General features: G+C 37.2%; 1 long non-coding RNA gene across 1 annotated transcript; it reads left to right on the top strand.

Moving 5' to 3' along the window:
- LOC145688995 (uncharacterized) lies at window positions 1-25,693 on the top strand. The gene is made up of 3 exons (XR_014132052.1): window positions 1-290; window positions 9,689-9,860; window positions 25,329-25,693. It is a non-coding gene; the product is annotated as an uncharacterized LOC145688995 (long non-coding RNA).
- The last annotated feature ends 463 nt before the right edge of the window (window positions 25,694-26,156 follow it).

Below are 26,156 nucleotides of genomic sequence, written 5' to 3'. Positions count from 1 at the left end.
TGAGAGTTGAATGTCGTGGTTTGTGTTTCGGAATGTCTTAAAATGTGTTACGTAAGTTAATACATTATAACAAATTTACCTGTTTTTAAGCAGGACGACTGTACGTTTCAGCTTTTAGAAAAGTTCAAACTACAAATTAGTTTGATTTTAGAAAATAATACATAATAAAATGAGAAGAAAAATGTATTCGCAGTTCGTTTGAAGTACGTTCTATTTTGATATCGTGAATGAGCACGTGCTGTGGAGTATAACCATAAGAATTACTTTGGAATTCGTATTTATATGGAACAGTAAGTATCCTCGCGCACGGTAGACGGGGTTTTCATGTATACTATTACCTTTATATGTTTCACAAATAGTGAATATCGAGTATACGGTATACCCACATTTTGGAAGATTTTCAAATAAAATTCGATACATAGCATGAAAAGATACTATATTGTGTTAATTTTACATTCCCACAGCCACTGGTATAGCTGCTCACTGAGAAACGAGAAATTACAGTTTTAATTTTATGAAAATGGGTCAAAACTTCCCTAACCTTAACGGATCATTCCATGTGAAATCAACCAAGCCCAAAACCTCATGGTGTCAGATTACGATGAAACTGTGTACATGTAGGCTCATATGAGAGGCGATCATTATCTAATGACTAATGAAGTATTCTGCACCAAATTTTTACCCCTTAACCTCTTTTAGGCTTGTACCCCGTGAGTACAGGGTGGTAAAACATGGACAAATTTGATGTTTTTTGTAGAATCACGTTAGCTTCAGTTGGTCATCTCCCGTAGGCTTAAATATTGTGCTAGAGGGAGAAAAAAAAAAAAACACACTGAAGAGGAAAGAATAGGCTACAACATATGTCAGAACATTTATTTGAAAATGAAATATTTTCCGGGATATCTTAGGAAAATTTTGAATCAGTGACTTCAGAAAGTGCCCATTGATTTTCTTGAAATTTGGTACCGAGGTAGCCTCACATATCCGACATAAATGTGCCAAATGTCAACTTGGTTCTAGTTTACAATGATTTTCGAGTGACCTTTTTGGGAGACACACCTGGGGTACCAATGTGGAAACTTGCCAATTTGTCAATGCTGGTGAAATAAGTGTAAGAAATATTTAGCTAAATACTGGCTTGCTGGAAGTGATCAATTGTCAATGGTGCCTGTGTTGAAAAAGTCGACTTACTACTTCTTTCAGTGTTGATGAGCGTGTATGTACGGCCATTTGCAGCTATGGGATAAACAACAGATGATTCCGCAAGCTGGCAGTGATAGTGCATCTGTTATTTCTGGTATGCAAAGAAAAGTGCTGGTCCATGAGGTCTCAAGAAAACCCTATTCTGCCTGCTGTTTCATGTCTCATCGACTTGCAGAACACAAGGAAGCCACCATGTGCTAGGTGCAAGTAAGAGCCTCCTGATTCCGTCAATAGTAATGCCAGCTTGTGAGTCGTCTGCTACAATTACCAACTCTTCCTTAAAGTGTGGTTTAGAAGAATATTGCCTCATTGCGACCTTCTGTTGAGACACATGAGTGAGATTTACGGGTGCCAGGAATCTGTCGAGGTGCATCAAATCTGTCCTTTGGAAAGGTGGCTTCTTCTTTATGTTCCCCCTCTGTGTAGTTCACATACACCATTTTAGAATCCTTGTTATTTGTGGCCCAGTTGTTCAATTGGCATGTAGTCATGATCTGATTTATGTACGGTCTTTGAAGGCTTGCTTTGCACCATTCCTTTTCAGCGCACTTCCAATACCATCACACAATTCCTTGTGTGAGGTTGCAGAGAAATGCCATTCACATGCTGCACCATAGTCGTGAAGTTTTTCCGGTACCTTACTTCAATAGTATTGACAAATTGGCAAGTTGCCACATTGGCACCCCAAGTGTCTCTCCCGACATTTTCACACGAAAATCATTGTAGATTTCAGGCACATTCTTGGTCCAAGTTGACATTTTGGCTGGACATATGGGACTTCTTCGGTAGGTTACCCAATTTCAAGGAAATCAAATGCACACGTTCTGAGATATGTGATCGAAGATGTTCCCGGAAAGTGTTTGATTTTAAAATAAATGTTCCCGACATATCTTGTAGCCTATTCTTTCCTCTTCAAAATGGTATATTGTTTTTCTCTCTAGCTCAATATTCAGGGGAGATACGACCAATTGAAGGTAACAAGCTTCCACAGAAAACATCAAATTTGAGCATTTTTTTTAACCACCCTGTACTCTGAAACTACATGGGGTACAGGGCTACAATTTGGTGCGTGATCATCTCCCATAGGGGCCTGCACGCACACCAAGTTTTGGTTTTACTGAATCGCCGAACCAATTTTACAGAATTTATCGGACCAACTGGAGACGGTTTCTGAGGAAGAATGAAAGTCAGGTAAGGGGAATATTAGTAAAAGTTAGTTTAATATATATATATATATATATATATATATATATATATATATATATATGTAAGCGGCACTGTATGTGGGGACAAATGGACTATATCGCGGAGAGGTATGCTGATGAAATAGTGGTGCGAAAGGTGATGTGGAAATGGCGCGTGTATGTCCAGGGTGCGATATATCATGTGTGAGTTACATAGACCTATTAAAAAATAACGAGCTAAATAACTGTTGTACACGATGTTCTTGAAATTGTAAAAGTTTACAAGCCTGAGTTTTGAAGATGACTTCTTACTCAACGGCAATGTGTTTCTATTTTCACAAGTGAAGCGTTCTTACTATGAAACCATGGCAAGTGCTATTGCAATTTGTATGATTGCCAAGGCCCACATGTTTCTACTACCCACCGTCACTGAGGCACCTGCTCCTTTCGGACACATCCCCGCGCTGCGGCGCGGGCCATCCGGCTTTGACCTGCCCTCACTCGGTTAGGTGACATTCATACTTTTTGGTGGGCACCTAGCGCAGGTTGGTGTTTTTTGCACTAGTTTTTATGCCCCTAACCTGGTGTAACTATCTAAACCAACCAGATATAACCGAATGCTGTGCATTTGATAGTTTGGTAAGAGTGCACTTTATGCCGAACATTCATTCGAACCGATTCCTCGGAACAATTCAGAGATCAGTTCCCAAAAATAATCCCATGAATCGAAGCAATCGAAAAGTAAATTCTGCACAAGTTTTGCAGACCATCTAATAAGCAATCGTAATTTAACTTCACTAGCAAACTAAGAACTATAACAATGATAATAGATTACGATTGCTAACCAAATGATGTACCACTCTCACCAAGAATTTACTCTTCAATTACTACGTACAAGGGCAATATCCTTGAGAACTGACCCTGAAGTCTTTCGAGAAATCAATTCAGGTGAAATGTTAACTATCAATTGTCAGATTTAAATGGAGGGCTACCGCCCCCCAAACTCCCCGCTCAAGTACCATAAAAATATAAAAAAAAATAATAAATAATCAAACCACTTCTATAAATCTAACGTAATAAGGAAAAAAGGTGCTACAAAAAATAAATTAACACTCACCACCAATTATAAATCAATCCAGTATGCCGAAAAAAAAAAAAAAAAAAAGAGATGCATTCCACCAACCAGGCAGCAGCAGCCGGAACAACCAGCAACGATCTATCTACTTCTGACTACGGCGCATTCGACCTACATTAAATTTACGTCTACTGAACAAACTCTCGCCCACTTCAACTGCTATTCCAAGACCTCCGACACGATCACTAGAATTTCTAACGATTATTTCAAGACACACTTCTCTACAGAAACAACCAATCCGAAACAGTGTGCCTACTATGTTTCGAGGATATTCCAGAAAAAAAAAAAAAAATGCTTTTCAATGTTAAGACACTATTCCAAAGGATTGGAATTCACTTCACTATCAAACATATTTCAACGGGGAAAAAAAGAAAATAAAAATCAGAAACACTTCGAGATCCAAACTGACAACATCACACTTCACCAATGCAAGACAAGACACACATTCAACCGTACAACATTCGAACATGAGTTACGAATACATAACAGCCAATCAGTGAATTCAACACAACCAACCAACCACAGCACAGGAGGCAACATCAGTGCCACCAACCGCTAAAACACCGATTCCGTACCTGTTCCAGTGACTCTGTTTCTGTTCCTCCAATACCACTTTCAGTGACAAAATCACTTGTTCGGCATAAACTGCACTCTAGCCGATAGTTTTTTTCGATTTTCAGATTGTTCCGGCGATACAAACGAATGCCCCAGGTTTCATGAAATTCGGAGCCGACGAGTTTTTTATTTTTCCTATTTTCTTTTCTGAAAATTTGATTGATTTCACATGGAATGGCTCTAAGCTGACCCGTTCCTACACCTACCCTACTTATTTGTATCTTACTCTACTCTACCCTTTTAAAGTGGTCCTACTTACCGATTCACAGTTCGAGTGTGTGTGGTAAAACTTACTCGACATATTTATAAATTCCTGCAGGCGATAGGATTAAATATAAAGTAATAGAACTCTAGTGCTTTACTACGGGTGAAACAAGTGAGTGCGTATGAAAGATGACTTTCCAACAGCGGTGTATTTCTGCACAGTGTAAAAGCTGTATTTTATGCTTACAATTGGAAGAACGTTACTAATGTAAAAGATGACAAAAGCTATTGAAACACGTATCATTGCCAAGACCTTGTCTTCACTAGCTTACTTTACACATACCCACCGTCGTTTACGTGCCTGCCCCCTCCGGACTCAGCACAACCTTCACCCTGCCCTTACTTTGTTAGCATTTATGTTTTTAGGGCCGCTTAGCACAGGTTGGTTTTGGTTTTTGAACAGTAGTTATGTCATATATCTGGGCACCGTATTTAAACGCAAGTCGTGAAAGCAAGTTGTAATTTCTTCTGGTGGCTCACTTGCATTTCATTTATGCTAAACGGGGCAATGTAATGTCTCCCAGCGGGAAATCTTTTGGAGAACAGTAAGAAGGAGATTAGTTTTAAGAATAATAGTTGGGTTAAGTTCCAAAGTTGGTTGTTCGTTTGTGGCAAAATTTTGAAAATTTCCAGGGAAGGGATGGATAATCTGCTCGTTTGTGTGTTTGATAATATTTAAGGGGAGCTTACGTTTTTTATTCTTTGTTACAAGCGGATATAATCATGGAATTATTTGGCAAGCGGATGGAGCTACTACGGGCAAGGTTACTGAATGGCTGGATTGTGAGAAAGTAACGAGCATTTGTATTCTGAATATCGCTGCGAGTGTACAGACTTCTTGCGCAGAGACAAGAAGTTACAGTACTAATTTTAACAAAATGAGTTGAAACTTCCCTAACTCTAAGCTAACCCGACCCTACCCTACCTTACTCTACTTCATTATACTCTTTTCAAGGTCCCAAAGAGTGATTATTTTTAAATTTTCGTAGCTGTTATTGCGCTTTTTATCGAAAACCAAGCGGACGACCAACTTCGGAGTAAATGCTTTTTTTTTTTTTTTTTTTTTTCCAAATATTATTTCGAGGGGTGTGCCAAAAATAAAGATGCACGTAACTGATAATCAGCTATCGAGGAATAGTTTGTTAATAACTGGTGATAACAGTTTTTATCAGGGAGCTGGGTCGCGAGAGAAATAAGTTTTCCTCACGTAGCGTTATCACTAACACATTCACCTTTGGTGCGAGCTGTTCCGGGTTCGATTGCCGCTGGTTGCTTGGTTGAAATATTCTCATGTTTACCAGGTAAATGCCGGGATGGTACGTTACATAGTGGTCGCATGCTGCTTCCTTAGTTCCTCCCATATTCCCGGATGCTGTTGTCACCGAGGGACGTGATCACTCATATATAAGACTGGGTTTGAAACAGACACATTATGGTCTATTGCCACTCTACGTGATAGTTCCTCACTACACACCTTCTTATAACTAGTCCAAGATTAACCTTAATTTTTCTTCGTAATTAATCACCGTACAATGGTGAACTTAGCTTAGCTTTGTTTGATGCTTAGATGTAATTGTGTTTCCTCTAAATTCTGTTCTTTTTGAGGCTATCTGTGGGACTTTTCTTTCAGTAATTTTTGTATTATCCTTCAAAATATTTGCTCTGAGCGACATAACATTTAACATGGATAAAGTTCAAGGGGAGACCAGAAATAATTGGTGGAATATTCAAATACTTTCATGATTTTCTGATAAATAGAGAGCGTTCGGACATAGCCTACACCATAAAAACTACAGTACTAAAAGCACAATCCAACTGATGGTTAATCACTAGAAACCACGAATACCATGTGATTCAGGGTAAAGTGAAGTTTGTCGACCTGCGCTGAGATGCGTCCGTTTCGTAGGAGCAGGCGCGTCACCGACGGTGGAATGCACGTATTGAGGATAGTGGAAACTGTTACTAATGTTAGTAAATGCTGTACGTGTCGAGCATGTTTCTCGTTAGAGGTCGTAAAGAGTAGGGTGGACTAAGCTAGTATTTGGATTTACAAGCATAAAGTGCGTAAATCACAAATCCTTGTCTTCCAGAAAACAGCAAACACACTTTAACACTAAATGCATGGACATACTACAGTTTATACGTGGTTAATTACGTCATCAATCTGTATAGAACAAAATACAGCCAACCATTCGCTGCAGACCTCCGAAAGATATACAAAACTGGTTTTAACTTATTTTCGCCAAAATTGGACTTAGCACTTCATGCTCTCAGGCACAGAGATCTCGCAGTTTTGCGAGTTCCTATAGCACTTACAATAGTTTGACACTAGTAACGCTAGATTTGTGAAATAAATTAATGGTTAATACAGTATATGAACTTACTTTAACCGTCGTCTTGCACTTGTAATGATTTTACATTAATCCAACGTTTGCAAACAATAAGTACAGCTGTTTCTATTTCAGGAAGCCGCTAGCAGAAATTTGTTGTAGAATTATACATTTATGTGAAATGTGTTCAATATTGCCTGTACAAACTGTAGTGTTCTTCTTAAACTTAACCTGCAGTTTATTTTCGATGTCATTTTTAACATTATTCTTTTCATATTTATCGTCAAATACAACAAAACAGAATTTTAAACAAATAAGTCACTTGAAAACAATTGGAATAGGAGGGAAATTGGATAATGAAAATTTTAAATGAAGGGTAGTGTGAAACCAGGGCCTGAAATGATTGCTGTAGGTTCATAAGCGATAAGCAGGAATAATCAAAAAGTTTATCACAAACTAAAATTGACTTGCAGGTGTTACTAGCAAGCAGCGGCGCAGATCTGTCTTTAATATTGGGGGGAGGACGGGTAAGGCCTTTTTTTTTTTTTAATAGGGATGTTCAAAATACTTACAAAGGTGAAAAACAATGCTGTGGAGAATCAGGAGAGCATAGTTGTCTGCAACATTTGAAGACGGGCGGATTTGATGCTTATTCATGGGGAACATCAATTTCATCTTACTTTCCTTTGTGGCAGTCCCATACAAGTCATCACATTTCTCTCCCCCATAAAACACATTTCAAATCGGATTATTGGGGTACAGTCCGCCCCAGTTCCAAGATTGGAGAAGACATGTCCCCATCACCACCACCCCGGGATTTGCGCCAGTGCTAGTAAGAGTATGTCAGAAGAGGGATCTTGGTAAGAAATTGAAATCCTATCTTAGTTGATCTTTCCAATGTTCATTAGTTTTACTTTCAGGGCATATAGTACGCAGAAATGTTCGTAGATGACTTGAAACTACGCAGGAGCAAAGGACACCATAGAAATACAGTTTTGTTTTAAAATTGTTTTAGCATGTACTTATGTTTTAGCATGTAAAGGACGTATGATTAATGAAAATAAATGATTGTGAAATTATTTTTTTGGTGTTCTGCAACCGGGCATCGAATCCGGGACTACACGCATCAAATGCATACACGCTAGAGAACTTCACAAAACCATAGTGGAAGCGCAGTAAGCCAAAGCTGTATGTATATAAACCAATTAATGGTTTAGGTTTAGATGCACACATAAACTACTATAAATAAGGTACAGAAGTACAAGAGAGTGATTTTGCATTTACGTTAGATGAAAGTGATTGAACATACTCAACTGTCGGAAGGTGCATAAACACGTGTTGAAAGCTCTTCCTTGCTAGGTGATGTTTTGCTTTCGGGTGAACCAGGGCCGATCGAATAGCTTACCTTCATCATGAAGGAAAAGAAAAAAAAAAAAAAAAAAATACGACGAGATCAAAATGAGATTTTGAGCTACTCGTCGGTGTTCAGTATTTGAAAGCCTAATTGGGCCCATACACGGTCCGCGGTTTGTGTAAACAGTTTGACAGTGTATGGTGCTGTATGAACTGTTTGTGCAAACATTTTTCACAGCGAATTCGTTCGAAAATTGTTTACACGAACATGGTGTTTGCGCAATCACGTGGACTGTGTATGGGCATGTTTGTGCAAACACGAGGTTTATTTTGGAGTAGGGTATCTAGTGTACAAATGCTTATTTCTTGCGCTATGACGTCAATGAATAGGATTCGAGAATTTATTGAACTTCACCGAAATTTACCTGAACTGTGGAAGATAAAGAGTGAAGATTATAAAAATAGGAGTCTGAAAAATTCGACCTCACATGTTTCTATAGTGATTGTCCAAGCGTCTGGGGTGCAATGACTCAATAAAAAAATCACGAACCTAACGATCCATGGGTCATTAGTTCGATTTAAAGCCATAACATGTATATCGTATTTGGTTTTCCTAAGATTTCTTTCATCAGTTTCTTTCTCATCGTTCGGCTCTTTTAACCTTCAGGTCATACTTGTGGGAAAATTAAACTAAAGATGACACTTCGTTTCCTTGTAATAAACCAATAATGCAGTTTTGTTTTATTCAGTGTTCCTTTTAGGTACACTTCGGGGAAAGGTGGGGTTGGGGTCAAACCCTCCTGAAGGTGGCTAACTTGCTCCTCCCATGAAGCTTGTATAAAATGAATTGCAATTACATGTCGCTCTTCTATAGTTGCTGACGAGACGAGATGAGACAGGGTTTTCCTGTCGAGATACGAGACGAGACTGCACTTTTAGGACACTTTTCGAGTCTAGAAAATAAATCTCATCTAATGGGCAACAGTTCTCTTGTGTAGGCACTTATTCAGCGAATAGCGTCCAATTGCATCCCCCTCAAAGTTCGATTTCTTCGTGCGAACACTTTTCTGAAAGAAAGCGTGGTTGCATTTTCAGAATAACTTCTCTGTGTTTACACAATGGAGACTGATAAAACAGATGGGTAGATCAGGTTTGCCCATAATCGAATTTTAGGGCTTTTGGAAACGCGCACGAGAGTCTGGGGATAGGTATAATTTTTTATTTAAAATGGCGCAATCAAATATCAGTTATGCAATAATGATTCAGGAACTCAAACTGTAAAGGAGAATTCAGCATCTTCACATTTTAAAATAGTAATAGCAAACACGTATTCTCTTCTGCGACAGCGGTGACTCAGTGGTATTATACTAAACTCTTATACGTAGTTTCTTTGGTTTGATTGCAGCTCGCGCTTACTGCACTCCGTAGAGGACAAACACCGTGTACGTGAATTTTCTTGGGGTTTCTCCATTTCCTCACTATCTTCGTTCCACTGTTTAGTTTATTTTTATTATTATTTTTTTACCATCTTCACAGTCTCCCTTACCCTTGGCCTATAATAGGATACTTGAAACTAAAAAAAAACATTCTTTTCATTTTCATAGAGCAAAATTGTAGCGGCATGTGTAAACGGACATAGCCTGATCTTGTTTCAAAAGAAACCGCAGAGACAGTCAACTGAAGTGGTCTTTGGGAAGAGGAGATTGGCAAATTTCGGTGGATGGCACTCAAGCATTTGGCGAAGATGGGCATCGCAGAGGTAAAGCGTAAATACATGTAGGTATTAACATTAAATAATAAGGCAGTTATAAACTTGTCTGAGTTCGTTTACTTGTTTTCCTGTTTTCGTTAAAAACAAATTCAAGGACTTTTTGTCTTAGTCTTTGTATGTGAAAGCACTAAGATTAGTAACAAAGACTGGATTTCATTGGAAGAGCTGTCTGCTTGCAGACGATACGTGAAAACAGCAAGTCTTTCAATGGAGTTAAATCACCTGAAGTGTTGGGTATGTTTCTTACCTTTCATTTTACTTGAATGCAGAAATATTTTCTTGCGCTTCTGTACATGATATTCCAGCTTACGGAGTCATAATTGAATTCATGTATCCGGAAATGCGCTTGTACTACCTCATGAATTATTTTCTTGTGGAAAGACCTCCATTCCCGAGTACCTTGGGTGCAAATTGCATATTCAGATCAGGAGGGCCTACCCGTTAGGGTATAATTACAATATCTAGACATATGCCATGAAAACTACAGTGCAAGTAGCACAAACTGACTTGTACTGGGTAGCGAGTAAAAACCATGAATGCTGAGTCAGGTCATAGCGAAGTTGGGGGGACGCGAGGCTTCATCCGAAAGGTCTGCGCGTAAGTAAAGATAGTTGAAACTCACTGTGTTCCTATGTTACTAGATCTCTTGTGTGTATGGCATCTATCATTGCTAATCATGACTTCACACTATATTCACATACAAATAATTGAGTGCATGATGGCTTCCTTATGCACTATTGTGTAGTGAAAAACATACGCTGTGGATTTTTTTTTTTTTTTAACATTATTGGGGATGATAGACATAAGATTTACGTATACTTGAATTACTCATATATTCCTCTTGAAGTAGCACTAGATACTTCTTTCGTAAATTTTACAAATCCATGTATCCATAAACTGGGATTGCACCTAATGTCTTTCTGCAGGGGTGCCCACAAGGGGGGGCTATGACGCAAACTGCGTCATTGAAATATTTTTTTTGGGGGGGGGGGGTAAAAATCTATATAAATATGTTTGATGGGGGAGGTAAAATTTATCGAAAAAAAGATTTTTTCATGGAAGAACACCTACGGATAGACAATTGGGGGGGGGGGGTGCGTCATGGACATAAGGGGGGGGCACCACTGCTTTCTGGAACAGGACATTATTGCTTTCGAAAGTCTTATTCTAATAGCTTTTCTTAGTTTAACAAATCTAACCTACATAACATTGTGTGTCTCATACCACTCCCGAGATATAGCAGAATCTTGAAAAATAATAAAAATATCTGCGTGATTTTCCGTGAATTTTAATCTGATATTTCTGTTAGGGACAATATTAGGATGTCTTAGTCTTCCTGTGACTATCCTACAGAGAATCTGGGAATCCAGCAGGAAGTTCCGTTTCTGGAATATAAGTTTGCGCGAAAGGAATAGTGCGATTTAACTGTTCGATTTTCGGTGAAAGAGCATAAAAATTGAATCTCACAATCGTTCACTTTCATTAATACATCAGTATAAAATAAGTGAATTGATGTCGAATAAGCGGTGGAAGAAATCACTGAACATTGTTACGACTGTCCCGTCTCTTTCCTGTACCCTTATTATTATTATTATTATTATTATTATTATTATTATTATTATTATTATTTTCGTGTTAGCAACTAGTAGTACTAGCAAACTGTACCATATCATGTTACGTGGTGCTTTCGTTGTATAGCTTAAGCTCTGAAGTTCCCAATAAAACAGTGTAACTGGTTGAGCAGTGAGTGTACAACAGCAATATATGTCGCTGAAGCGCTAACTTAGTTTTCACTGCTTACAGTATAAAAGTGAAAGTTAGGGCCCTAATGGTGATTTGAAAGCGATTACATAACATATGCTAACTTAACAGGTTGACTGCCATGAGCATCATATGTGGTGCTCACCTTATTTTTCTCTGGGCCCATGAGCACCGTATACGATGCTCATGCTTGATATCACAAATTACTAACTTATCCAGGTTCTTGAGCATCATATAAACTCCCTGGCCAAATGACTTATCTCATATGTTAATACTTAGTACTTCCACCCTTAGCATGGAATACAGCTTTCACACGTCGTGGAAGTGATTCAATGAGTGTATGGCATTTGTCGAGAGAGAGAGCTCCATGCTTGATGAAGTGCCTCGTCCAGTTCCGTCAAATTCTTGGGCACCTGGTCAAGAAGGCGTAGCTGGGTTTCCAACTCGCCTCATAAGTTTTCAATCGGGCTCATATCCGGGCTTTTTGCAGGCCAATCCAGATGTCCAAACAGCCCACTATTGTCCGTGAACCACTGTCGAACAGTCTTAGACCGATGTGGTGTCGCGTTATCCGGCCTAATGGGCAGATCAAATAAATACTTCCTGAATCACCCATATTAAAAATACCATTTTTATTCGAAAAACAGCTCTGATTATTTCTTCTGACTTCTTAGTACTTATTATATAGATATAATTTATTATAGAAAATGAAAATATGTATAGTATTGTACACATTTTAAAATTAGTGATGTCTGACTCAAAAAATCAAGTGCACATTGCAGTGTGTATATATAGTCGCATCTTTAAAATAACTAAACATTAACGAAAAATGTACATCTTTCTTTCTTTTTAACACAAATTACATGTCTTTATTACGTATGTCTTATTTTATTAGAAGGAAATATTCTTTTAAAACCAAGCCGCTTAGTACTGAGACCGGACAGTCAATAGTTTGCTATACTTTCTTCCCATTTCTTTTCAATTGTTAGAGACAAGTTGTGCATATGAGAGAAACTTTGCTGTGTTCAGGGTGTTATCTTTAGTTTTTGCAAAATTATTTGCGGAAGTTTTTCGAAAATTTCCAGTATGAAATACAGTATAATGTATGTAGGTAGGCAAACCTATTTTGATTAAAGGTTTTGCGCCCAAACAGCTGCGTCCAAATGGCCGCGCCCAAGTGTCATGGAACCTGTCTTGGTACAGGGATTAAGGCAAAGGAGAATACGTAACAGTGTAAACTGAATGTGCACAGTCGAATGGTGGGTGTTCTTGCTGCGTAGTCGGGAGTACTCAGATTATAATCCTTTGGTCACCTGTCCTAAGATTTTTTCAGGTTCACCGTGCAAATACTGAGATGGTACCATTCAATATAATCAGTGGGCGATTGCTTCCACTTCCTTTCTCATTGTTACTGCTTTTAAGTAGTTAATTATGAAGCAAGCGAAGTGAAATTTCTACCATTCGACTCGACCTGACATTTGTGTGTGTGCATGTGTGACTCTTTCACGATAATTCTCGAAAAACTTATGTAATTTTAATGGAACTTAGTATGTGTCTTCCTTGAACTTACAGAAATAACTGTATTGTTTCAAATTGTAGTCCATCAAGAATAAGGACTTAAATCCACTCCATATTGTAAGTTTGAACATACACATGCAGCATAGTTTTCCACAAACTAAATACAACTTTCTTACAAGGCTGTCTATAATCTTTATTATAAATTAATTATAAAGATTATAGACAGCCTTGTAAGAAAGTTGTATTTAGTTTGTGTTTAAGATGGACACAAGGCCTTTTTATCATAATATCCATAGTTGTCCAATGAAACCACGTAGAAAATCTTGCGTTTATATATTGTCTAGAGTCCTTAGAACATTCTAGTCATCTCTACAGCTTGGGGTTATAATTGTCAAAAATGAAAAGATGAATTTGCCCCACCCCTGTCCAAAAAACTCACTCGAAGCTCTGTGGTTAGCGTAAGAGGTGGGTTCGATTCTCGGTGGGAAATCATGTGGTCTGCATCTCATGGTAAGCTGGTGGTTTGCATTTCATATAGCTTTGGTGCTGAACGGGACGCTAAAAACTAAATCAATTACCTGAGTTTTAAAGTGTATATATATATTTGCAAGATAATTTTCGTTAAAATACGTTCAATTTATATCTGATAAGCCGTACATCATTTTTAAGGCTTCCGAATCACCCTCGCCTCACGAAGTTAAAATCAATAAGGAATAAAGTATTGGATTTACTTTTTTTCTTTCTTTTTTTAGTGTTTCACTGTAACTTACATAAGCGGTTTTGACACATATTTTCTTTGACTTTTTTTTTCTTTCTTCATAAAACCCAGTGCTTGGAATTAAGCTCAGTCAAGAATGAATGTGAATTAGCCCCATAATGTGGGATGGATCATTCGCCTTCCCCATCTCCCGACTAAACATTATAGGAACCACTATATCTTTCGGGGAAAACATTACATTTCTCGGCATTATGACGTATGATTTTTGAAGCTTCATATCTCCCCTTGTTTGGATTTAAAATCAACCGAGAACTATCTTATTTTCTTTCCCCATTCTCCCACATGCATGATTTTAAAAATGTGTTATATGATAACGTTCGTAAAAATGTCGAATTTGATACGACATAGTTTTATCTGATGATTTCCTGTTGTCCCAGTTGGTTACAGAATGGTCAATTAATGAAGGAGTGAATTCTTCCCGAGAACAGAATGTGTTTTGTTGGAGATCTACTCCTACAGTTTGGGGTTGGAATTAGTGAGAGAGAAGAGGTCGCTTCAACAATGCATACCATCCATAGTTCCATTGTAAATTGACTTCATAAGCTATAATCTAGAAATTAATGCTCTTCCTCGCACAGACTTTCATCATTAGTCTTTATCTTAAAGTAACTAGTGCTTGCCATATGGCATACGTATTCATATCTTCGACTTTTTTTTTTTTTTTTTTAAGAGAAAAGACAACAGCTTTTTTTTTTATCGAAGAGAAAAATTTATTTAAACCACCTGGTTTAAACTAGCAAATCCTGGCTAAGAGATACGTGTATTTTCTAAGAAAGAAATTTTGAAAACTTTCATCAATGAATATGCCTATTTCAGATGTGATTGGGTGCCTGCGTTTAATTGCAAACTTATCTGTGTTGTCCACTAACGTAATCTTACAAACTTACGTTCGTCAGCGGTATACTTTATTTTTACCTTTTCGTTTGCGCAGTGGAATATAATATTGGTGTAAATCCCGTTGGATCAGTGATCCGATGGTAGCCATTCCGACGCACGCATAACTTTTAACTTTTCATTTTTCGCTCCCACTAGTTTCGATTTTAACGGAGTAACGGAGTCACACAAATAAAAGGATTCTGGAATAAGGTTACTCGTATATGAGCTCTTGTGTTTTCATTGTAATGCATTTAAATTTACAAAGAAGTTTATTTCAGAAGTGCTTATGAGTTACGAAAACTGCTGGTAAAAGTTGCACATTAGCGTATGCATTGTGTCAATACTCAGTGAATAGCTGAACTAATTTAATCGGATTATTTATCTTTAAATATAGAATACGTCTATAGATACCAATGCTTTTTCTACTTTGTGCTTATATTGCAGTATTCATTAATTGCCATATATTTATAGGTACCTGCTTAATCATTTTCCATGAACAATTATACATTTATAGTGATATATTAATGGTGATCATAAATTTTATTTTAAAAGTATTGTTTATTTTCTTCGTAAAATTATTCTAACATCAAAAGTGATGCAGCAGTTTGCGAACAATATTTATTGTTGGTCAGTTCAAAGTTTCATTCTTTCTCTATAATTATTCTTTGAGTCAAATAATTGTAACATCAATATGAAATGTGCAGAGTTACGTGGTATAATAATCTTTACTACAAGGCGCATTAAAAAAAATTAAAAAAAAAAAAAAGCCTGGAGTGGAGCTTTTGAGAGAAAGAAGGAAACACTTCAGGGGCGTGGCCCATATGGGCGACCCTGTTAGCACTCCTCTTAGAAAATTACCGAAGAGTACAGTTTAGTAACTAAGTAAGAAAGATATTTCTTTATGTAGCAGATCACAGTGCAGTAAGATGAAAGAAAAAGGGTCATTTAATAATTTGGGATTCAAATTATCTTAAAGTAATACTCATTTTTTCCAGTAATTGAAATTAACAAAGTTTCATGATCTGCAATTTGTGCTGTAAGCTGAACATCTTACTTTACTGTGGAAAAAGATCGCGAATGGGATCTCACCATCATGTTACTAGTCTCTCTCGTATTTTTTGCAAAAGTCGTTGGGTTTTGGAACTGGAGTAGCAGATTTTTTTTTTCTTTGACTTTATTGTCATATGATTTCGTATAGTTGTGTGCAGAAATCAACTCAAAAATTACCTCTTGCCTCAGTTACCAGCACGACTAACTAAATCAATACCTATTTCGGTGTCTATTTTATCTAACACGTGGTCATTACACTTATTATTTTTTATTTTGTATTTTTAAATGTGTTCTCTTTTAAATGTTCTTGCCATACACGGTAGTTTTTCTTTGTTATTGTTGACAATGTAATTGTGTAGTAGACCGAGTGGAAGATAAGGCACAAGCCTTATCTCAGTCTTTAATAAATTAAAATTGATATTGTGCTTACCTTTGTACCCGTAGCCCTCTTGTTTTAGTTTGTTTAGACTCCCGCGCCAGTCGAAATAAATAACAAAACGAACAGAATCAGGAGTGCAAAGATAGGCACAATAAGTTATACCCCATAGCATCAATCAGTAATTATCACATGTTACATTGAATGAACGAAACTGATTCATGAGTTCGATGACGTTTCACATGTTATACTGGTTTGAAATATTTTCGCATGTTCATACTAACTTAAAATATAAATTCAACGATGTAGTAGGTAGAGCGTTTACTCATGGCGCCAAAATTCTACGTTGAAATCATGGGTACGCGATAGAGCTATGTGGTAAATGGGTAAATAAGTTTTCTCGGGGTTCTCGTATTTCCTTCCCTATTCTCATTCCTTTCGTTGTTACATCATTAACTTTAACGTCTCACAAACGAGATATAAACTAATGATTTAATGTGAAGCAACGAGCTTTCGTCTGTCCATAAGAAGTTCGCTTTCGGAAATTGTGAAACTATGAATTTGCAGTGTTGACTTTCTTTTTACCTGTGTAAATAATATTCCGAGACACTATTTTATTTTCCTTGGGAATATGCTGTTCTCTGTTCACTTTTTGGCACGGAAAGTGAGTATAATTTTGCGATAATATTTGTTGCTGCAAATAGAATTTTGTAAAGAGGCAAGTGTGTGAACTTGGTAGTTAATTTCTATTGTATATGAGTTGTCTGAAGTCAGAATAAACCAACTGCTTGTTTGTGCTATAGGAAATTAGTCTTAATAGAAATAGTAACAAGTTGGCATTAACTGCTGCCATTAGGACGTAAGCTTCATGACAATTGTGTCAGTTTCTGCACTTAGTTTGTTGTGGTGTAAGATTCGATTTCGAATACACGTAACTGAAAGATTTCATGCTTAAACTCAAAAATCGGTTAAAATATAGTTCATTCTAGTTTCAGACAGTTCAGATAATAGTATAATTGAATTATTATTATTATTATTATTATTACGTGGACATGCCATAGTCATGAACACACAAAAAAAAGTTCGGTGGTTTGTAATGCTTGTAATTAGTAGACCTGCCTGAAATTTGACTGAACTAACTCTATTTTCGCCGATTTTCAAGTTTAAACATGAAATAATTTGATCCACGGATATTTCACATGAACATTGTGCCTCAGCAAACTAATTGTGAAAATTGACGCAGTGGTCACGTGAGCTCATGTCCCAATGGTGACAGTTCGTGTGAAGTTGTCACTGTTTCCGTAAAAGCTAAGTTTCCACGGCACAAAATGGTCAGCAATTCACTCTGGCTTTAGAGGACTCATCCATAAAAATGGATGTATGTGATGTGTGTACTTTTCAGCATAATTCTCAGACGCCTGGTGCAGTTTTAATCAAACTTAGCACACACATTACTTATAGTCTGGAAAAAGAATACTGTAGGGGGGTGGGGTGGAAGAGGCAAAATATAGAACATAACTGATTGATGATTTGAAAAATGGAAGAAGATACTGGAAGTAGCAAGAAGCTAAGGATCGAGAAACGTTGAAGCCAAATTTCCAGACCCAAAACTTAAAAATTAGTTGCAGGACCTACCAGCCTACTAATAGAATACTTGCTATTAATAATAGTAATAGGATAGATTGGAAAGTTCATGGCCTGAGTAGGAAGGAAGCAATTATTTTATGTTTGTATACACTAGCTGCGTAGTTATGTCCGTTATGTCTGTAAAATTTCGTTTCTTGTTTCACGGAAATTTGTGATATGGAGAAAATTGAGCATCGAGCTATAAGTACGTGCATAAAAAAGGCTTAACACCACAGGAAATTCATATGAAGATTGTAGACACACTAGGATACTCCGCGCCTTCGTATTTTATGGCGAAAAAGTGGGTAGTTGAAATTAAACATGGCAGAAGTAGCATTGAAGATGACCCGCGCAGTAGCAGACCTTCAACGTCGACAACTAATGAAAATGTCGATAAAATGGTGACCTGATTTTGAATAAACGCAGAATCAAAATCCGAGAGAGACCTGAGACTGTGGGTATTTCCTATGAGCGAGCACAAAACATCGTGAACGAATTAGGGTTTTCTAAGGTGTCAGCGAGATGAGTATTCATGTTGCTTTCAGTTGAACACAAATGCAATCGTCTCATCCTTTACCGTGATAGTTTGGAAGTGATCCGGAAGAGTTTATTGACAGATTTGTGACTATGGACAAGACATGGGTACACCATCATACACCAGAATCAAAATAATAATCAAAGCAATGGGAACGACCTGAATCTCCTGTTCCAAAGAAAATCAAACAAGGTTATGTCATCAATTTTTGGGGATACTAGGGACATTATCCTGATTGATTTCTTGGAAAAGAAAACGCTGTCAGTTCTGAATACTATTACACCCTTCTGCGGCGTTGGCGTTAGGAATTCAGAATTAAAAGGTCAGGAAAACTTCGCATAAAGGTATTGTATCATTAGAAGAATTCGCACGTTCACAAGTCCCTTGCATCCATGGCAGAAATTCATTCTTTTGGGTTCGAACTGTTCCTCACCCGCCCTACTTGCCTGATCTGACCCCCTCGGACTTTCAGCTGTTTAGAAACCTGAAAAAGTTCTTTAGGAGCCAGCAATTTTCGTCCGATGCAGAGGTGAAAATTGCTGTACTGGTGTATTTTGCAGGACTTGAGGAATTATTTTGTTGAAAGTGGTATAGAAGCGTTACCGGAGAGGTGGCGTAAATGTATACCGGTCGAGGGCTATTACGTGCAAAAATGAAACTTAACTTACCCAAATATTTTCTAATTTTGTAGGCCAGACCACGAACTTTCCAATACACCCTCGTAATTGGAGACACAAGGGCTCGAAAAAAAAAAAACGGCTTTTTTAAAACTTTTTTCTGCTTCGCTTTTTTGCTTGGGAAATTTTGGGCTTTTTTCAAAATGTTGCTTTAAATTGATAAAGCAGACTTTGTTTCGCTTCTCTACAGCACAAAAGCACAAAAACTCATTTAATTAGTGGTTGATGTAGGTAATAATATAAAACCTAAAATAAACCATGAATTCCGAAAAGATTTTTTAAAAAATTCTTAAGATATTTACATTATAAATTCTTACGGATTAACCAATAAATGTAATAATTTTTTAACCTCTTATACACAAAAGTAAGTACTTTTATTTGGTCTAGGAATTAATTCGTGCGGTTGGTACGCACACATTGAAGCTGTAGTACAAACACAAAATACATAAATACCTTAAGAAAAATATTGTCCATCGCTAGCCACCACTTTCGCCCATCTGTCAGGCAATGTACGGATTCCGTGGCGAAAGAAGTCCTCATCCTTGGAAGCGATCCAGTCAGAGACCCATGTTTCGATATCTTCTGAAGAAGTAAACCGCTGTCCAATCAAATCGTTGTTCATGCAATCGAACAAGTAGTAGTCCGAAGGAGCAACGTCTGGTGAATACGGCGGGTGGGGTAAAACTTCCCATCCGACATTTTCTAAATAGGTTTTGACCGGTTTTGCGACATGTGGGCGAGCGTTATCATGTTGAACAATAAGTTTATCATGTCTGTTCTCCCATTCTGGTCGTGTTCTGGCCAGAGCTTGCTTCAAACGCATTAATTGTCGTCGATAACGTTCTCCATTCATAGTTTCACCCGGTTGCAGCAGCTCATAGTACACCACACCTTTCATATCCCACCATATGCACAGCATAACCTTTGCACAGTGAATATCTCGTTTTGGTTGTGATGGACCTGGTTCACCTGGTTTCACCCAGGCCTTTTTTCGTTTAGGGTTCTCGTAATGGATCCACTTCTCATCACCCGTAATAATTCGATGCAGAAACCCCTTTCTGCTCTGTCGTTGAAACAGCAATTCGCAAATGGTTTTTCGTCTTTCAACGTCTCTGTCTTTCAATTCATGTGGAACCCGATGTGACATCTTTTGAATCATTCCCATGGCTTTCAAGCGTTTGGAGACTGTTGTTTGATCAACGCCTAATGCTGCTGCAAGTTGTTCCTGCGTTTGACACGAATCCTGCTCGAGCAATGCTGTCAATTCTTCGTCTTGAAATGTTTTTGGCTGTCCAGCTCGCTCTTGGTCTGCCAAGCCGAAATCACCACTTCTAAACCGTGCAAACCACTTCTGACACGTTCGCTCAGCTAGAGCATGGTCACCATACACTTCCACCAAAATACGATGACTTTCAGTCGCACTTTTCTGCATGTTAAAGTAATGCAGCAGGACACCCCGCAAAAACACTTTATCAGGCACAAATTGCGCCATGTTCACTTAACTACAAACTGGTGTTGTTGACGCTTTAATCCACTGCCCTATACTACGAACGATACGCGATGACAGGGGTTTGCAACACATGTGTGGATACACGGAACTGTGGGACGCTCCGTTCGTTGCGCCATCTCTTGTCCACCCGCACGAATTAATTCCTAGACCAAATATTTAAAAAGAAAAAAATGATACACCAAGGTGTCTATCGGTCATGAAAGTCACGAAATTTAGCGTTTGGGTTACGATTTTTTTAGCTGCAAATGTAAGTACAGATTGGAAAATTTTGTTCTATAAAACGTAAGAATTCACCACCAAAAATGTCTATGGTCGGCTTTAGACGCTACCAAATCGCAAGCAAAGTACGTTTCTATCGCATGGATAAAAATTCGGCTAATTCGCACCCGATTTCGCTATTGAAAATGTTAGTAAATTTTATGATTTGGTAAAGAAAAGATCACGAAAAAGTTACGAAATTTCATTTTGGAATTTTAGTAGACACCCTCTACACAAATAACTAGCAAAATTGTATGTAGTATTTTTACTTCAAAATATCACACACCCTCTTTTTGAAACAAAATACAACATGAGAGAAATACATTTTATAATAATCTTAAAGGCTGCACATCAAGAGCTTGGTTTCGGGTGGTTCTGCACATTCTTGAAACTTTTAAGTTTTAACTTTCATACACATTGTATGGATATTTCGAACAAATTTTTCATTCATTGATCACATACGTAATTGTTACCACCTATCAGGTGCTTCAGATCTTCAAAATCGGTAAAATTCCGAATTCAATAAATGCACTGACTGTTCCTTAAGCTTGTTTAGAATCGGGCAAGTACAGAATTTTGTGTTCATGGATCATATGCGTAATAGACCGTTCATCTGATCGTGTGGTTTCCTAGGCTTATAACCACCATCACGGTTTACCCAGCCCTGATGGTTTCTAAATTTTTAACGACAGGAATTCAACTTTTTGGTTAAAAAAGAAAAGAAAAAAACTATAGAATAGCTACATTTAAGAGTGGAAATAATCAATCACTGTTTCAATTCACAAGAAAGGCGACAAAACTTATTGTAATAATTAGCGAGGCATTTCTCTTAACATTATATATATTAACAAGATTGGTTCGATACGCAGATGAAATTATTGGAGACTATCAGTGTGGATTTAGGGAAATCGATCAACTATCGACCAAATATTTACTATTCGATAAATACTCGAAAAGAAATATGAATATATCACCCAGTACATTAGCTGTGTATTGGTTTTAAAAAGGTTTACGACTCTGATAGGAGAGAAGTATTGTACAATTCTTACAGAATTGAGAATATCGAAAAAGCTAGTTAGATTAATTAAAATGTGTTTAAATGAATCACAGAGTAAAGTCCGAGTAGAAAAATTCGTGTCCATGAGGTTCGACGTCGAGAATGGTCTGAAACAAGGAGATGCATTATCGCCATTATTATTCAGCATTGTTCCGGAGTACGCTATAACGAAAATTAAAGATAGCAACCAGGCCCTAGAGCTGAATGGTATTCATAAGGTTATGGCGTATGCTGGTGATGTAAATTTAGTAGAGGATGATAAAACAACAATAGAAAGAAATGCGTATGTCTTGCTAAACGCTTGCAGCGACATTGGTTTAGAAGTAAATGCAGAGAAAAGTAAATAAATGGAAGTTCACCGGGATCGTAATACGGCAAATTGTGGATGCGTTAAAATATCAAATAATACTTTCGACAAAGTGGATACCTTCAGATATCTAGGATCAATATTACCAGACCAAAATCATATCCACAAAGAAATTAAATGTCGACTGAAATCAGGAAATTCGTGTTATTATTCAGTTCAAAATATTTTGTCGTCGCGAAGTCTGTCGAGGAATTTAAAGCTTAAAATATATAGAACGATAATCATGCCTGTTGTTCTGTATGGTTGTGAAACATGGTCGCTTGCGATGAGGGAAGAACGCAGACTGAAAGTATTTGTAAATAAAATCCTGAGACGAATATTCGGACACAAGAGGAACGAGAATTGGGGAAACTTTATAACGAAGAACTGCATAATTTATACGGTTTACTAAACATCGTTATGGTCACTAAGTCTAGGAGGCTCAGGTGGGCAGGTCATGCATCCAGAATGGAAGAAGGTAGGAACGCTTTCAAAGTTTTAACTGGAAATCCAATCGGAAAACGTGCATTAGGAAAACCTAGGGGCAGACATTAAGATGGATCTCGCACAAATAGGAATACAAAGTAAAAACTGGATGCAGTTGACTAAAGACAGAAGTCAGTGGAGAGTTTTTGTGAACGCGGCATTGAACCTTCGGATTCCATAAGCCATAGAGAGAGAGAGAATATATTTAAGTTAAGCACAACTGCACAACAACCATGAGTGAGTGGTTAGTTTTTGCACTTCTATCGGGAAGTCCGGGATTCAACTCCGATTTCGAGTATTTTAACAAAAGATTTTCTTAATTCCATCTGTGAATGTAGAGATAGTGCGTGTCCTGTGAATCCTGGCCAACTTCCTTTATCGTTTTTAAATCGTTGTTATTACTAACTACCAGAAGTGATGGATTTGCGAAGGGGGTAAGGGTGGGATGTCTTACAGATTGAAGCCTGTACCCCGAAATTACGGAGTTTCTAAAACAATCAAAATACTTGTTATGCTTTTACCCACAAACTTCAGGCTCCTCCCAAATAAAATTTAGGAAATGTTAGAAAAACCAAACATTAAGCAGAGAAACCCCTCCAAAAATACTTTTCTGAATCCGCTGCTGATTATTTCTATAAAACTATTCAAGGTTGTATTCGGAAGACTATTGCTAAATGATTGCACAGCTACAATATAACAAAAATGTGGAAGTACGCTTTGACAGATATACTGACAAACGTACGCTCTGACTGATATATTGAAAAACAAGTTTAACTTATGTGCTAGAAGCTAGAGTAGGCCTGCTAATCTCTAAGAAATGAAACACAGATGACTAAAAAGAAATGACGTAGAGAAGAAAAAAATGTCAATAACTCAAAAGTTAAAGTTAAATATCCTCTGCAATTGCCCTAATACTACGTACTGTATGTTTAATTTATAAAACATGTGCTCCATCCATCATGGTGAATTCCAGAGCGAAATATGGTATTTAGGTCATGAAATCTTTAACTTTAGAGTATACTATAAAAAAGCTATTCAAATAGAAAAATCATGAAAATGAAAAAAGCCGAAATTTCCAAAATTCTCGTTTTTTTTCCCAAAAAAGCCGGCTTTTTCGCATATCTACTCGTAATGAATGCTCTTCAGTCCTGTAAAATAAAAAAGATGTTTAGTATGTTGAAAGAAAGAAAGAACACTTTATATCTCGGCGAGCGGAAGACATTCAAATATATGTGTAGTATGCGCCCTTGGCGTGAAAGACCCGGGTTCGATTCCCAGCGGGAGCTCATGTGGTTCGTGTTCCACGTTAATCAGTAGGTCCCGTCTCATATAGCCTCGCTGCTGAAAGGGACGTTAAAATCAACCCAACTCATGTATATTTAGATAATTGTTTCGAGATAATGATACACTTTTCATGTTACAATTACTGTGATTACTAAATTAGATTTTTGTCACAATTTATCAGACAACAATGATTTGCATACATATTTCAGTGTCTTCTTTTCGCTCACAGACAGTTCCTAAAAGAAGGAAACAAGGTATTATTTTTAAGTTTTAGTGAGAAGTGTCTAAGTTACAATAACAAGACATGGTTATCTAATGGAACTACGTGAGTTTTCGTAGAATTGATTGGAGTTTTTTTTTTCTTCGGAATAATCAAAGCTTTTTTAATTTGCAGAACAGAAAAGCATTACAGGATGCTCACTTAGTGTTTTACGGCTAGCAGTGAATATATTCGTGTTCATCACCCTCGAGAGGATTAAATGTGAAAGAAATTCTCAGAAAAGAAATACCGTCTATTAAGGGAGGTTTAATTTGTATATTACAATGTACTTTACAGCATCTATCAGTAATTTTGCGTGTTTTTGACTTATTTCATCGGACCAAAAGATCCGAAACTCTACACTGAAAACTGAAATCTCGACAAAGAATAGAATAACATTATTACTATTTCTGTCAATAAATATTAAGCAGTAACCACTATAGGCATTAACTTTATTACTCTGTATTTCTTCTTAGTGCAGATTTCGTGTTTGTGAAATCACTAAAACATACCTACATAGTAACACTAGAGATCAGGCAATTTCACAGAATTGGGCTTTTTTTTTTAAAAAAAAAAAATAAATAAAAAATGAATAATCGAAACCTGTATTGCATTTTTTTGACCGTCTTCAAATTGTATATTCACTATAAATATAAGAGCCTTAAGTATGGAAAACAATTTGACATAATCAGTTAACTCCCCTTCACCTTCGAAGATGTGAGATGGTTGAAGTGGTCCATGCTAATAGGGCTACCTCTAAAATATATACAAATATTGAGTAACCAGTTTATGTGTACTTAAACTGAGATTGTGGACTAATACATAGAATGCTGCTATTTTAATTGGAAGTTTAAAATACGTAACGCCGTATTGACACATCAGATTTATATAATTTCATAATTTACTGCTGTTTATACATTAAACAATTAACGATTATAACTGCCTAGAAAGATATAAGCTGTTTTCCGGTTCCTGAGGAAGAGTATTTGAGGAAATTACCTGTAATATAGTAACATCAGTTTGTAAAAGAATAAAAAGGTCAGTTCATTTTGTATTATGTTTTCTATTTCGTCCAGTGCCTATAAATCCGAAACGGTTGGAGGTGGAAGGATCAAAAACTTCGATAGAAAAGTATGGAAGAGCACCGAGAAGAACGTGTTGCTTCACCGTCACGACCCACACGACCCTCTAATATGCAGTTCGGAGTGGGAAGAGCCAGTCAGTCGAAAATTTAAAATGCCAAGGTATGTCTTGTGATATATAGTTGGAAAAGTGACAAAAATGTAAGATTTTTTTTTTTCGTCTTGGCCACTGTTTACGAATTTGCCACCGTTTAACAAGAGACGTTTTAGGTGAAATGTCAAGTGCATTTACACAATCAGAGACAGCTTGAGATAAAAGAGTGAAATAACTGACATAGGAAAGTGCCAGGGAATGCATCGAGGGAGCATTTTGCTGTACCTTCAGGCCCTCTAATGAGGTTCTGGGAGGGAAGGGGGTCACTCGAAAATCCCAAATATCAAGATGTGTCCTGTGATAAATCGTTGTAAAGGACATGAAAAAGCATAGTATTTCTAGGAAACATGCGACACGTTCCCCTTCCCATTTGAAATTTTGAACTTGCTTCTTCAAGATGGCGATCATTGCTGCCATGTATCGTATAAGTTGCAGCCCTCATTCTGTATTTCCCAACAAGAGGTTTCATATTTTCCTCCCAGATCTCAAAATAAAAGACCGTCCAAAGACTTTCGACTTTTTCTGTATTATAAAATACCTAGGTATATTTTTCGCAGGAACCTCTGATTTCTCGAAAGCAGCTTTTTCTCTAATAAAGATTACTTTAAAACTTACCTGTAATAATAATAATAATAATAATATTATAACTATTTTGAAGAAAAAGAATT

This window comes from Thermobia domestica, chromosome 7 (assembly GCF_964235325.1).
Source record: "Thermobia domestica chromosome 7, izTheDome1.hap1.1, whole genome shotgun sequence".
Classification (NCBI taxonomy): Eukaryota; Metazoa; Arthropoda; class Insecta; order Zygentoma; family Lepismatidae; genus Thermobia; species Thermobia domestica.
The sequence above is the reverse complement of the archived record's forward strand: the minus strand, read 5'-3'. Positions and strand labels throughout refer to the sequence as shown.